This window comes from Chiloscyllium punctatum, chromosome 29 (genome assembly GCF_047496795.1).
Source record: "Chiloscyllium punctatum isolate Juve2018m chromosome 29, sChiPun1.3, whole genome shotgun sequence".
In the NCBI taxonomy this organism is placed as follows: Eukaryota; Metazoa; Chordata; class Chondrichthyes; order Orectolobiformes; family Hemiscylliidae; genus Chiloscyllium; species Chiloscyllium punctatum.
Genome location: NC_092767.1, coordinates 17331506 through 17347026, shown reverse-complemented (window position 1 = coordinate 17347026; position 15521 = coordinate 17331506).

Here is a 15521-nt window from a genome sequence, read left to right as displayed (position 1 = left end):
ACAAGTGAAAAAATATCCTTAGTTTCTGTGCTAGGAAAAGCATTCTGTTGTGTCTGAATCACCCCCCCCCCCCAAAAAAAAAACCCAACACCCTCCCCCACCCCCCGCCCGGGTCTGTTGGGTCGTCGTAAGCTCTTCATGGAGAATATCCATTTGGCCATTCTCACCAGCATGGTGCACCAAAAACAGAGATTTATATAAGACCATGGCAGACCTTTTTGAATTACCGTGATACACGCTTATCTGCCACTCTCGGAAGGGCTTTTATACAGCCATGACGATATTATCTAATGAATCTTATATCCAAAGAGGAAGAATAATGAACATAAAAAGGGATATCAGCTAATGCTCTTGAAGAACGAGAGCTATCATTTTGTTACAATGAGCAGTATTATTTATTAATTATTTACTCTTAATTTTTGTTTTTCTTCTGTCCGTTTCGTGTTTTTAACTTGTTTTGTATTTACATGCACATGGGTGCAATTTTGATCAGTTAATTGAGTTGTGTTGTTATTGGTTTATTATAATATTAAAATTCTCTTTTTCAATAAAGATATTTTTAAAAGTATTAAAATGCTAGCATTGATAGAATAGAGTCCCAAAGAACTCTCATTAGACAGTCCACTCATGGTGGTTTATCCTGAGGGTCACCACATCTCGGGTGATGGGGTGAGGTTGAGACAGCGTCCCCTTCTTGGTAACCTCTGTCAGTGTGAGGAACTGAACCTGCGCTGTTGAACTCCCTCTACATCACAAACATGCCGTCCAGGCAACTGAGTGGGAGACTGTGTAACTGTTACACACAGAAACAGTCACAGACAAAGGGCAAGAGAAACACTCATAACAAGGAAAGTGGTACAGTTCAGATAACGGATATAACATTTATGGAGTATTGTCATAACCCAATAATTATCAATACTGTTAAAGCATGAATGACAATGCGTCACATTGAGGGCAATACAGTCAAAACCATGTTTCTTACCCGTATAATTGGCATACTGGGTTGTCATCCTGGGATAATGGATTCCAGGTTTAAACTGTGGGCAGCAAGGGGTGTGTCTTACTTGAGTGATTTAGAATTAGTAGAATCCTTACAGTGTGGAAAAAAGCCCTTGGGCCCAGCAAGGGTAAAAACATTCTCTGCTCGAAATTGTATTTTATAACAAGACGTATTTCGAAGTTGTTTTTGGTTTAATATCATTAAGGTGAGTCAACTGAAATAACCAGAATTACACAGTATGATTGGATATCTATAACCATAAAATGAAAGTATATTTTTGTTTGGTCTGTGTAAAGCATGCTGACTGTTGCATGAAAGTATACAGTTGATGGAATATACTGTTAGGAGAGTGCGTTCCATCGGAAATGCCCTCAAACAGGCGCTTGAACAAAATTGGGGTAAAAGTGCCTGAGTGCCGTCTGGACAGTGACAGGAATGCAGAGGGTTGAATGACTGAAAGCTCCAGTATCTGAGAAAAGCACCAGATCAGCTGGGAACTTATTAAATGCTAGAGCACATTTGAAGGGCTGAATGGCCTCAACATGGTTTGAAATATGTGTGATTTGGAAAACGTGCATCTCTACTCCTTCCTCTTATGTGGTTATACACTGGGGCACTGCCATTTTCCTGAAAGTGGGCATTATTTGGAACACTATCTGGAACATTCCATATTCGGTGTTCTCCAGAATATTCTCTAACTGTGTTGGGGGGTATTGCAAAGGCGAGAGAGAGAGAGAGCGAAGCTGTTGCATGCGGCAGTGAGAGTGGTGGAGCATGAGCCTTGGTCATGCTATAACAGATATACAGTGAGTGTGAGGGAGCAGAGAGAATACAGTGACCAATTACCCTGACAGACCGGGGAAGGTTATTGATGCTTGTCCTGTTTTGCTGGACATTTCTTCAGGCCGCAGATGCTACACTGAATTTGGTGGTGAGCACAGACCATGCTCGGTGGGTCTGGTGGTATGGCCCCCTCTGGGAAGGCAATGGCCCCTCTCTGCACTAGCCCATCCACTATGCACACCATGCACCGTCAACAAACTATCTGCCATGCTCGGGGTAAACTGTACAGGGCAGCTCCAAACTGAGAAAGCTCAGCCGTATGCCCCTTGGCCTTTTAAAGATGGCACCAGTGACAAGGAACACGGAATATCTCGGGAAACCCTGGCGACTATGAGTACCTCCAATCATGATGGATGGGAGAATCGAGCTGGCATTCAATGAGAGCTGGGTGGGGTGGGTGGTATTTAAGGAGGTGAGTTCGATAAGATAGCACCAGGAAACTAGCTCAGCTTCGCACAGACAATCCCTCTGTCACACTCAATGAAAATGACACTGAGACAAATTCCTGTTTTATACAGTTCAATGAGCCGAAGACTCTGCTGTCCTCACTCCCAATTACAAAGTTGCAGAACAAATGCTCATTCAAAACTCCCCATCGCCTGAACTCACAGCATTATTCCATTCACTCATAATTCTTCATAAGACTGACCCGTGTTGCATGATACTATCGAAATGTCTTCATATCAGCATTCTAAAACCTGTGAACATATCTTTCCATGACACTTTTTCTCAGTCTGTCCCTCTCTGTCTCTATCCTGAAACACACGTAATTACAGTCATACATTTCTACTGCATGGAAACAGGCCCTTCGGCCCAGCTGGTAGATGCCGACCAAAATGTGCATCAACACTCACCCCATTTCCCTACCCTTGCTCCTTTCCTATCCATGTATTTATCCAAATACCTTTTTAATGTTGTTATTGTACCCATCTCAAACACTTCCACTGGCAGCTCATACCAAAGGCTAAACACAGTCTATGTAAAAACGTTGACCCTCAGGTTCCTTTTTATTTTTGTCCTCTCCAAACATTAACAGATGTCCTCTAGTCCTTGGTTTCCAACCTTGCAAAAAAAAATTGAAATATTCACCCTATGCATGGTTCTCATGATTTGATAAGAGGTACACTTCTATATAATCCCCCTCAGTTTTCTACGCTGTAAAGAAATGTGTTCTAACCTGTCCAACTTCTCCCTATAACGCAGACCCTTTAGCACAGGAAACATCTTTGTAAATTTCTTGTACATTCTTTCTCGTTAATAATATCCTTTCTAGGTCAAGGAGAACAAACCTGAACACAATACTCCAACTGCAGCCTCACCAACATCCTGTACAACTGCAATATAACGTCCCAACTTCTATATTCAATGCCCTGATGTAGGCCAGTGTGCCAACAGCCTTCTTCACTGTCCTGTATATCTGCGACTCAAATTCAGACAACCATGCACCTGATTTCCAACATCCTTTTGATCCACTACACTCCTTAAGGCCCTCTCATTCACCATTAAACTCTCACCTGAATTTGACTTTCCAAGATGAAACATGTTGCATTTATCTATATTGAACTCCATTTGCTATTTCTCAGCCCACTTCCCCAGCTGATCAAGGTAGTGCTGCAATTTCTGATAATGTTCCTCACTGTAAATAATACCTCCTATTTTAGTGCCATCTGCAAACTTACTAACCTGCATTGTGCACTCTCGTCTAAATCATTGATCTAGATAACACACAGCAATGGAGACAGTACCGACCCCTGAGGCACTCCACTAGTCACAGGCCTCCAATCCGACAAGCATACCTCCACCATAGCCATTTGCTTTATAATGTCAAACCAACTGCGTCACCAAATTGCCAGCTTACCTGAGAGTCTGTGCAATCTAACCTTCTAGAGCGGCCTTTCATGTGGAATCTTACGAAAGGCCTTACTGAAATCCATATAGATTATGTTGACCGCCCTGCCCTCGACAATTTTCCTGGTCACTTCCTCAAAAAACCCTAATTAAATTTGTAAGGCATGATCTTCCACGCACAAAGCTAAGCTGACTGCTCCAAGTCAAATTCTGTCTTTCCAAATGCATGCATATCTTGTACCTCAGAACCTTCTCAAGTAGTTTACTGCAAACAGATGTGAAGCTTACTGGTCTGTATTTCCCAGGCAATTATTTGCAGCCCTTCTTGAAGAAGGGCACTATATTTGTTACCGCCCAGTCTTCCAGGACCTTGGCCCCTGTCTTCTCTCACCTCTTGCAGTGCTCTTGGATATATCTGTTCAGGACCGAGAGATTTATCTGACTTTGTGCATTCTAATATGTCCAGCAGCACCTCTACTGTGATTTCGACAGTACCAAGATATGACAATTAACCTCCCAAAGGTCACAGGACTTCATGTCTTTCTTCATGGTAAACACAGAGGGGAAATTGAGGACCTCAACCATCTCTTGTAGTTTTACACATGCGTGCCTATTTTGGTTTTTAAGGCGTCCTATTCTGTCTCTAGTTGTTCTTTTTCTTTACTATAGTGAATTTGGGTTCACTCTAATCGTCTCAGCCAAGGCTATCTCATACTCCCTTTTCGCCTTCCTGATTTCCTTCTTCAGTAAACTCCTGTATCCCCTGTGTACCTCCAGGGATGCCCTTGATCCCAGCTGCCTGTACCTGAACCACGCCTCCTTTTTGCTGGCTAGAGCCTGAATATCTCTTGTCATCCAGGGTTTTCTCTTCAAGCCTCACTTTCTCTTCACCCTCACAGGAATATATAAACCTTGAACTCGAGCTATCTCACTTTTACAGCCCTCCCTCGTGCCCGACATCCTTTTACCTGAAAACAAACTACTCCAATTAACACTGCAATCCTCTGTCTAATTCCAACAAAATATGCCTTGCCCCAATTTAGAACTTGAATCTGTGGACCAATTTTGTCCCTCCCATAACTATTTTAAAATTAATACAACGCCAGTCACTTTTCCCAAAATACTCCCCCACTTTACCACCGTCACCTATTTCCCAACAGTAGGTCGAGTGTGTCCCTTCCCTTGACGGACCCTTTATATACTGTTTGGGAAACTTTCTTGAACAAACTTAAGAAATTACGTTCCATCGAAGTTCTTAACTATCTGGATGTCCCAGTCTATGTTAGGAAAATTTAAATCACCTATTATGACAATCCTAATACTCCTGCTACTCTCACCAGTTTCCCTGCATATTTGTTCCTCTAATTCCCATTGATGATTTGGAGGCAACTAACCCCCTCTTCCTTCCTTGTACCATTCACAGAACCTCATCGGATAATATCTCAGTTATTTCATCTTTAAATACTTGTGGGATACTCGCCTTAATCAGAACTATTAGTGTTTCAACTGTTTTCATTTACATCTCTCCCTTGCAATGATTTTCACATCAAAACTTGTCAAGGTACAGTGGCGATCTGGCGCTGTAACTGGATGGGAGCTGCACATCCTGTCACTTCCAGCAAGTTTCCCCACACTGGGCAGTGATCTAACACAGTGTTACCGAAAACTAGAACAACCTGTGTTTATATATGAATAAACCAGTGGGGTCTGCACATCTCCCCACGCTGGACATTTATCCCAGGAATATAGATCAAGTATTGGTGTGGGCTGCACAGAGTTCCATTCTGGATATTGTTGGGTTGCATTCAGCAGTACCCTAGCCATATCTACACAGTGCTCCATCCCTAATGTATTATGGATGGGCTGTTTATGTGAGTTTGATTGCGAATGTGAGAGAACTAAACATCTGACTATACCTTTATTTTATGTTTTCATTCTTGTTATTGGACCCTTCAAATCCTGACTCATCCTTAGACCCAACCATCTGGATGAGTGATGGTGACTATTGTTAAAGCATCTGGGTCTGCAACATGACCAACAAATAGAGCAGAGGCTGCAGAGAGTACAGTCTCCGTAAAATGGAATGAGGAAATCACAGTCTGATCAGCCGTGGTCTTAGTGAATGGTGGGGCAGGATTAAATGGACCACTAATGCAACTTGTTCATGTATTTATGTTTGTTACAAGCAAACTCCTCTTCTCTCCAAATGTCCCATACTGGTGGGAAGTGAGGCACCTCCTTCTGTTCCTGTGTAACAGGATCCTGGGGCCTCACTAGCCTACAGATTTCCCTGTGGCCCAGTTTCGAACAGTTGAGTGACGGCCTCCTGTTCCTTTTCCTGTTCCCCTGTCCCAGTCTCAAGCAGTTGAGTGACTCCCTCCTGTTCCCATGTCCCAGTCTCGAGCAGTTGAGTGACTCCCTCCTGTTCCTGTGTCCCAGCCTCGAGCAGTTGAATGACTGCCTCCTGTTCCTGTGTCCCAGTCTCAAGCAGTTGAATGACTGCTTCCTGATCCCAAGTCTGTGAAAATGGATGTCCTCCTCCTGTTCCTGTGTAACATGCTCCAATAGCTCTGTGCTCACCTCCTGCTCCTGTGGAATGGAACTGAGGGACTGAATAGCCTCTTCACATTCCTTACAGCTTCTGTTGACTAAAAGCAATTCTCCTGATTCTGTAAATCACCATCAAAATCTGAATGATGTATTTTTGTATTTTGCTCTCAGTAATTGAGCAAACAATCTGACTGACAGAATTCAGAAGCTGAGTAGCCTCCTCCTGTTCCTGTGTTATACACTCAAAAGGCAATAGAGTCTCAGAGATGTACAGTACAGAAAACAATCCTTCACTCCGGTCGTCTATGCCAAACCAAATATCCTAAATAAATCTCGTTCCCCTTGCCAGCATTTGGCCCATTTCCGTCTGAACATCTCTCATGCATGTATCCATCCAAATGCCTTTTAAATTGTGTAACTGTACCTGCCTCCACCACTTCTTTTGGCTGTTCAATCCATACACGCAGCAGTCTCTGTGTGAAAATGTTGCCCCTCATGTCCCTACTTAAATCTTTCCCCTCTCACCTTAAACCTTTGTCTTCTAATTTTGGACTCGCCTATCTGGGAAAAGACATTGACTGTTTACCTTATCTTTGCCCCTCATGATTTTATAAACCCCTTTAAGGATCCCCCCCAGCCTCAACACTTGAAAATAGCCCCAGCCTATCCAAACGCTCCCTGTAACTCTAACCCTCCAACACCTGCAACATTCTTTTAAATCTCTTCTGTACCCTTTCGAGTTTGACAACATCTTTCTGACGGCAGGGAAACTGGAATTAAAGGCAATATGACAAAAGTGGCCAAACCAATGTCCTGTACAGATGCAACGCGTCGTGAAAATGTTTAGACACAAAGCACGGACCAATAAAGGGAAGATCACCAAGTGCCTTCTTCACTACACTGTTTACCTGTGACAGCACTTTCAAGGAACGGAGAACCTGAACCACAAGGTGACACAGTAGCTCAGTGACTAGCATTGCTGCTTCAGAGCGCAGCGATCTGGGTTTAACTCCATCCTTGAATGACTGCCAGTGTGGAGTTTGCACATTCTCCCCGTCTCTGAACGAGTTTCCACCGGATGTTATGTTTTCCTCCGACAATATAAAGATATACAGATAACGGTAGATCGGCCATGCTAAATTGAGTAAAGTACCCAGGGATGTGCAGGCGAGGTGGAGTAGCCATGGGAAATGCAGGTTCAGAGGGATAGAGTAGGGGTTTGTCTAGAGGGATACTGTTTAGAGGGTCGGTGTGGCCTCGATGGGCCGAAAAGCCTGTTTCCTCACTGTAGGGATTCGATAACTTCTATGGAATTCTCCTTGATTGGCAGCTTTCGACAAGACCCTACCTATATGTCTTGCCTTGATATGTCTTGCCAAAATGCTACACCTCACATTTAACTAAAATAAACTCTATCTGCCACTCCTCGGCTCACCTAAACAAAGTCCCATTATAGTCTGAGAGATCGTTCATCACTGTCAACGACACCAACAAATTTGTTATTATCTACAACCTTACTGACCATACTTCATATACTCAAATGTAAATGATTTGTATCAGTGACAAAAAGCAGTGGACCCACTATTGATCTTTGCGGCACGCCACTGGTCACAGGTCTCCAAGTTTAATGAACAAATGTCACTGTCACGCCCTGTCTCCAATATTCAAGAAAAGTTTGGACCTAAATGGCGAGTTCTCCCTGGATCCCAGCCAGTCTAACCTTGCTAACCAGTCTACCATGTAGACCATTTTGGTTTTCTTACATGAATTCCATAAAGACAACATCCACTGTCCTGTCTTCATCAATCATCTTCATCACTTCCTCAAAAGATTACACCGAGTCAGTGAGACGTGATCTCCAATGTACAAAGCCCTCTTCAGTCCTTGTCTTTCCAAATACATATCGATCTTTTTCCTCGAAATCCCCTCCAACAATTTAATCACCATTGACGTCATGCTCACCGATCTATAGTTACCTGTTTTTTTCTTTACTTTCTTAAATAATTGCACTATGTTAGCAGCCCTCCAGTCTTTTGACACCTCACCTGTGAAAATCAATGTTACAAATATATCAGCAAAATGCATAAGCAATCTATTTCCTAGCTTCCCGCAAACATCTGGGATACAACTGATCAGGTCCCAGGGATTAGTTCACCTTTATGTGTTTTAAAATGTCTAACACCTCCTTGTAATATAGACACTTTTCAAGGTATCATTGCATATTTCTTCATTCTCTCGCTCTTGTAACCTCCTCCACATTAAATACTGAGGAGAAATACTTGTTTAGTATCCCTCAAATTTGTTGTGGTTCCATAAATAGGTAGCCTTACTGATCTTTAAGGGGCCCTATTGTCTCCCTAGTTAATCTTTTGCCATTGAAGGATTTGTAGAATTTGTTCAATGCCTCATTAACCCAATTTCTAAAGCAATCTCTTGTCCACATTTTCCTGGCCCGATTTCCCGATTGATGATACACTTGCTGCCCTTATACACCTCTCGGGATTCACTTGATCTCAGCTCTGTTTACCTGACATATGCCTCCTTCCTTACCTTGACCATAACATCAATATATCTAGCCATCCAGCACTCCCTGCACCCACCAGCCTTGCCCCTCTCACTAATAGGAACACGTTTGCTCTGGACTCTCTGAAACCAAGTTTTGATGAACTTGCATTTTCCAACCATCCCTTAACCTGTGAATAGGATATCCCAATCTGCCTTTCACAGGGCTCACCTAACACTTTCAAAATTGGCCTTGTTCAAAGTTAGAACTTTAATGTTGACATCAGGTATTTCCGATTCCATAATTAATTTAAAACTAATATTTATGCATAACAAACTTGAAAGTTAAATAAACACTTCCTGTGCCTCTATAACGTGCTCGAGAGACTGAATAGGCTCCTCCTGTCCCTCTGTATTACAGTGGAAATGCTGTCCCTCTGTAATAGACCCAAGAGGCTTAATGGCCTCCTCCAGTTCTTCTAAACACACTCGAGAGGCTGCACGGCCTCCTCCTGTCCCTGTGTAACAGATCCGAGACACAGCAACCTGTGGATTACGAGCAGCCGGTAAACTGTATCTAATGGAGACCCATTCCTTTTCAGTTACAGAATCACAAATAACACAATGTACTCCAGGTGCCCTCTCAGTGACACCTCATACAGCTTCAGCGACAAATCTCTTTGTTTTGAATGATTCTGTTGGCAAAATGTGCCAATATTCCAACTTTCCACCTCTTCAAGTAGCAACAGGTTAATATGGGCTGAATGGCCTTCTCCTATCCCTCTGTAAGGGGCCCATAGGGACAGAATTGCTTTGGCCTGTTACTGAGCAGCAGTCTCAATGTTCTGTCTCAAGGTTATGAAAGAATTTGAAAACAGGGCATTAAAACCAGGAGTAGCCTCACACTGGTCAATAAGTACCGTACTTTGTTTCAGGTATCTAGAAACTTGCCCACCTGACATTTTTTTTTCTGCAGCAGATCTGTCATTTTATAACTGCCTATTTTCATAAACAGAGTGGAACATATATCGACCGCTGCAGTGTTCTGTTAATACTCTCATATACAAGGGGAAAAAACATTAAAAATATTGAAAGATTTATGGTCCATCCCTCAGCAACCTTATCCATTCCATCCAAAACCAGTAAATGAAAAGTGATGTCTTGAATTGGTTAACTGGGCCTGTTTGTTCAGTGACTGTGATTAATGCCAATCTCCATGGAGTCTAATTATCTCAGTGGAAGCTTTCCATCTTTTAATGATAAATGGGCTCCGTTCAATGTGTCAACCCATAACATGAGCGGGAGCATCACTGACAGCACTGACAGGGATCAGCAGATCCAGAGAGAGGGGAGGAGAGATCAGAATCTGAGAACATTAGACTGGAACGTTCCAACAATGGATCAGAATCAGAGAACATTAGACTGAAATATTCCAACAATGGATCAGAATCTGAGAACATTAGACAGGAATATTCCAACAATATACAGGAGCTTCTCCGATTATGTTTGTTTTCTTTCTGAATTTGATTGGTGGTCATTATCATTGCGGATCTATTTCGCTCTTTTCATTATTCAATATTTTTATTATCCATTCCTGGCTATCGTTGGTGTTCCTGGTGAGTGTCACTATCCAGATTTTGTTTTCTATCAACAAGTTATGAGTGCATTATTGTTATTTCATATTGTCTACACTTCCTGCCACTGTTATTGTTCCTGTTGAATCTCACAATCCAGATATTCACTCTACAGACCACTACTAACTGCATCAATGAAGGTGTTCAATTACTGTCTCGCTCTCTGCTCTGGCAGTGTTACTCACGGGTCTCTATGTTGAACTATTCAGTTTCAGGGGAGAACCACAATGCATTGTCTCATTGCCTTTACTGTTAAGAGCATGGAGGTCACTTTCTACTCTTCTGGTTACAAACTCCACTTCCTTCCACTGTCTCCATCCCATTCCTGGCCAATATCTGCAGGTCACAACTGTGGGAGATCCTTTTGACAATGAGCTGATTCTTGACACCATACCCTGAACATTTCGAACTTGAAATACTCACCACTCCAGAATATATCTCACTGGTTTATTCCATCTGCTGTTTGAACCTTGAGCTATGAAATACAATCTTAATGAAGCCAATAATCTGCTGCTGACACTCCCGGCTTCAAACCTGCCGAAGCAAATCTGATTCGAACTCACACCAAACTCCCATCCATCTGTCATTCATGTGCACGCCGATGTATATTGCTGTTGTGTCTGGCAATGCCTTTATTTTAACATTCTCAAACACTTTATCTCATCTGTCCATGAAACTTCCCTCGTTCTCTCTATTGATAAACAAAAAGCCTGTTGTTCGTATTTAAAATTTTTTTCTCCATGTGCGTTCCTTCTCAAACAATGAGTTTCGCATTCAAACACGCCTATCGCGCACACTCTCTCAGTCTCTGATGAACACACAGAGAGAGCAAACCTTCCAATTATCGGCAGTTATCTGTTGCGAGGATCGTTAGCATATCTTAGTAAAGTTTGCAATACTCTCTATGCTGTGCAGATAGTGCAGTTTACTGAGCAACACACGAGCATGCTCTGCACAGCTCTCCATGCTGGGCTGTCATCTTGTCCCAGTTTATGTTGTTTGTGGTGTTCTGTGAAGCAGATTGAGAACTTGATGTAACAAACCATTTCAGCTGATCTGACAATGTCTTTATTCAATGTTCTCATTCTTGTAATTTTACTCTCGAAGATCTCACTTCGCCAGTTAGTCCCACTGCCCTGACGTTTTCCATATATTTCCACAACATCTTTTCAGTTAATTAACTGTCTGTTTCTGTCTTTAATGTGAATCTCTTGTCCCTTTCTTTCTTTCCCTGGCCTTGGGTTTTGGCCTCCCTATTGAATCGAGTGCTGGCATTGTGTAGCTCAGAAATAATGAAATGGGGTGTGTCAAGCTGTTTTTCACTTCCTGGTATGTCCCATGTGATGGTCCATTGACAGGCGTGTTTCAGAAGTTATGAGAAACAACCTTGTAACTTGGTCTGTACCTGTGGCTATCGCTCTCAGGTGACCATGCGATCAGTAACAAAAGGAAGCCCACTGAGTAAAGGACCACGCATATAAATTGCCTGACAATGCTGCCACTTTTTAAATAAAAGGTTATTTTCTCCTTTTTTTAGTAAGAGGGCTTAAAGGCAAAACTTCCTACTGAAAACGGCTCAAGTAAATAACTTTTGGGGCTTTTAGGGTTTTCAAATAAATAGCAGTAACAATGGCCAGCTGGCACAGACCAGGATTTCTAGTTTTTTTATATATTGTAGCTATAACAATCACCAGGTGCTTGGGGTCCCAGAAGGGTTGTAAGTTTCAGTAAATTATCCACAGCTGCTATTCTCTCTGGAACCTCACTTGATGGTGTTTCCTCCTGGATTGGAGAACTGTATGCAAGAATGCATGTCTGAAAGTTCCTTTTTGCCAAGGGATGTGTTTATGGGATGTTGATATATTGGAACAGTTCATTAGTAGAAGGTACTGTATCCATTACTCGGTTAAGATTGCCAATAGAAAAATTATTCTAAATTCATCTTCATTTCTAATTGGATTTTCATTAGAGTGTTTACATATATTGTATTTTGCTTAATGGTGAGTGGTTTGAATAGTTTGACATCTGGAACACCCAACTCACATCTACCTTTAAAATAAGGAAAGGTTGGCATCCAACCTACCTTCTTTAAACAGTTTGAGACAGTCTGGTTCGACGATAGCAAACTGTGGACTCTTGTCCGGTTCTAAATCGATAATACCAAATTGGGTTTAGAATTTGCAAACAGGCCATTCTCCCCAACAAATCCATACCGATCCTCCGAGGAGTAACCTACCCAGACCCATTCCTCTATCCTATTATTACACATTTACCCCGACGAAGGCAACTAACCCACACATCCCTGAAAAATATGAACAATTTATCATGGCCAATGCACCTGACATGCACATCTTTGGATTATGGGAGGAAACCAAATCATCCAGAATAAGCTCATGCAGACATTGGAGAGTATGCACCAGGAGGCTATTGGGTTCAAAGGTCGCGTATGGTAGTTGATAGTCTCTTTTTTCTGGATGTTGATTTCGGTTGGTTTAAACAGTATTTTGTATCTAAAGATTCAGTCATTAAGAGTTCTCTGGGTGTTGAAAAGTGAAGTTGGCGGTTTTACAAAAGGGAATGACGGTAAAGCTTTAGGAATTGACCAACAACCTGGAGTTGGGGTTGCGATTGTCTGTGAGAAAATGAGAGATAATTACAGCTATAGATCGGCAATTACGTTTCGTGGAACCGCCATCAAACTCTTTGGAAATGATGGTCTTTGAACCTGAGAAGGAATTGAAAGAGGTTGAATTATGATGAAAAGTAGAAATAAAAGAAAAGGAAACGAAGAAGAAAGAAAGAAAAGGACAGAAGAAAAGCAGAGAGTTTCAACTTAAAGAGTTAGCAATTAGAGGGGAAAGTTGATACAGAAGGCGGAGATGAAGGTAGAATGTCGGTGGGATGAGGAGGATAGTGCGGTTGAGCAACCCTATTGTAACCAATGGCCTAAAGAGGTTCTGTTTAAATGCATCCAGGCATTCTCTAAATTTGATGAGAAGGATGGGGAAGCCTTTTGAATTTCATTTGAGAAAGTGGCTAAACAAATGCAGACACCAGTGACCATGTGGATTGATTTGATCCAAAGCTGATAGGTATTTGCATCCCTAATGGAGGAGGTATCTGGCCAGTATGGAGTGGTAAAGAAAGCCATCTGAAGTGCATATGAGCTTGGGCCAGACATTGACAGACAGCGTTACAGGAATCTAAAAGAGGGTCCCTGGTTAAACGCACATTGAGTTTGAAAAGATCAAACAAAGTAATTTTGAAAGGTGGTAAGGGTATTAAAAACAGAACAAACCTATGACACTCTTAGAAAGATTCTTATTTTGGAGAAGTTCAACAATTCACTTCCTGCAGCCGTGAAAACTCGTGTGGAAGAGCAGAGTTAAAACAGCAAGATTAGAAGCTGAAATGGCTGATGATGATTGAGTTCAGAAATCAAAGTTTGGTTTCTGTGAGAGATGGAGAAGAATGTGCGAGGACTTGTAAAGGTTTACTGGCATAGGCCAGGAGAAGCACGTAAAGAGGTTAGAGCATTATGAGATACAGAAGCATGTAATTCTTTTATGCTGAGACATTAGGAGCTGTGTCATTCAAAAGGACGATTGGAAAGATTAGAAGCACTCCATTATGTAACGTGTGATTGGCGTGTCCAGTGGAAACATCAACAGATTTATTCCACAATGGGGAAGGAGGCCTTGAGCTTGGAGTTGGCGTTGCAACATTTCAGATTTACATTGCCAATAACATACCTGAGACAAATCTTTATCACTGATCATAACCCCTTAAAATTTTTGGTGAAGTTTAGGGAGAAAAATACCAGTCTGTTTCGATTGAGCTTATTATTGCTGCCATTCAGTTTGAAACTATACAGGCGACAGGGCGATAAAACCTAAGTGTGGAGACTTGGATGAAGAAAGACAAAGGCATTCTGTGGCAGGAGTAAAATGACTGAAATCGAAATAGATGTGAATATTTGTATGCTCAGAGTCAATGTAATATAAATGCATTTCAGTCTACTAATAGAGGAAGATTAGGAGGTCGAAAATGAATCCACCTTTGTGTATTGATGGATTATTTTATTAAAGATGGAGTTGTGAGGATACTATCACTGTAAAAAGGTTATTTCTCTTGGGTTTTATTTTGAAGAGAGGTGTTAAAGGCAGAGGTGCAGAACTGCTGTCTGAAAACAGTTTAAATAAATAACTGAGATTTTAGGTTTCATTAAAACTTTGGTAACAATGGAAGGACAGTGGCCAGCTCTCCCAGACTAGATTTCCTCATTTTACTTTTAGCTGCAGCATCCAGAAGCTGCTGGGGATCCCAGAAGGGTTGGAAGTTTCAATACATGATCCACAGCTGCTTTTCTCTCTGAGAGCTCTGTTGATGTTGTTTCCCCCTGGATTGGAAAACTGCTGTTAGGATCTGTATTTGAATATATCTTTGTGCCAAGCGGTGTAAACCAAGAAGGTAAAGTATCTATTGTTTGTGTAAGTGTTCCAACATATAAGCTATCCCAAAACATTATTTCCTTTGATTGTATTTTAACTAAAGCATTTGAATAGATTATATTTTGCTCAATGTCGAGTGGTTTGACTAGTCACAACATAACTGGAACACGCACTTCACATCTATATTTAAAGTAAGGGAAGGTTTGGGTCTAAACGACCTTCTGGAAATATTTTGAGGGAATCTGGTCTTGTCCAAAACACTTGTAGCGAGGGGCTTCTGACTGGCTTCTGCAAATGAAAATTTAGTGGAAGGGCAGGGGGTGCTTTGCTGGAGGTTGTGCTGTAAGTTGCCTCAGACATTCAGTGAGATCTGAGGATTTGGTGACCCAACTCTGGATGGAGTATGGGGACTGTGGATACAGCATCTGAGCCTGCAAAATGAACAACAAATGGAGCAGAGGCTGCAGAGAGGGGAAGCTCTGAAACCACAGAGTGAGTGTGTGTGGGAAGAGGGTCTGCTGTATCCACCCCGGATTTTACAGGAACAATTTCCCAAACTCCACTTAACCTAGGATCAAAGTGTGAGGGGACCATGACTGAACAAGGAGCTGGTCACAGAGCGGTGTCACCTCCTTCAACACGACCTGCAGCTTCACACTAGGGGGAGGACAGTGCTGCCAGGGGCTGTTAGGG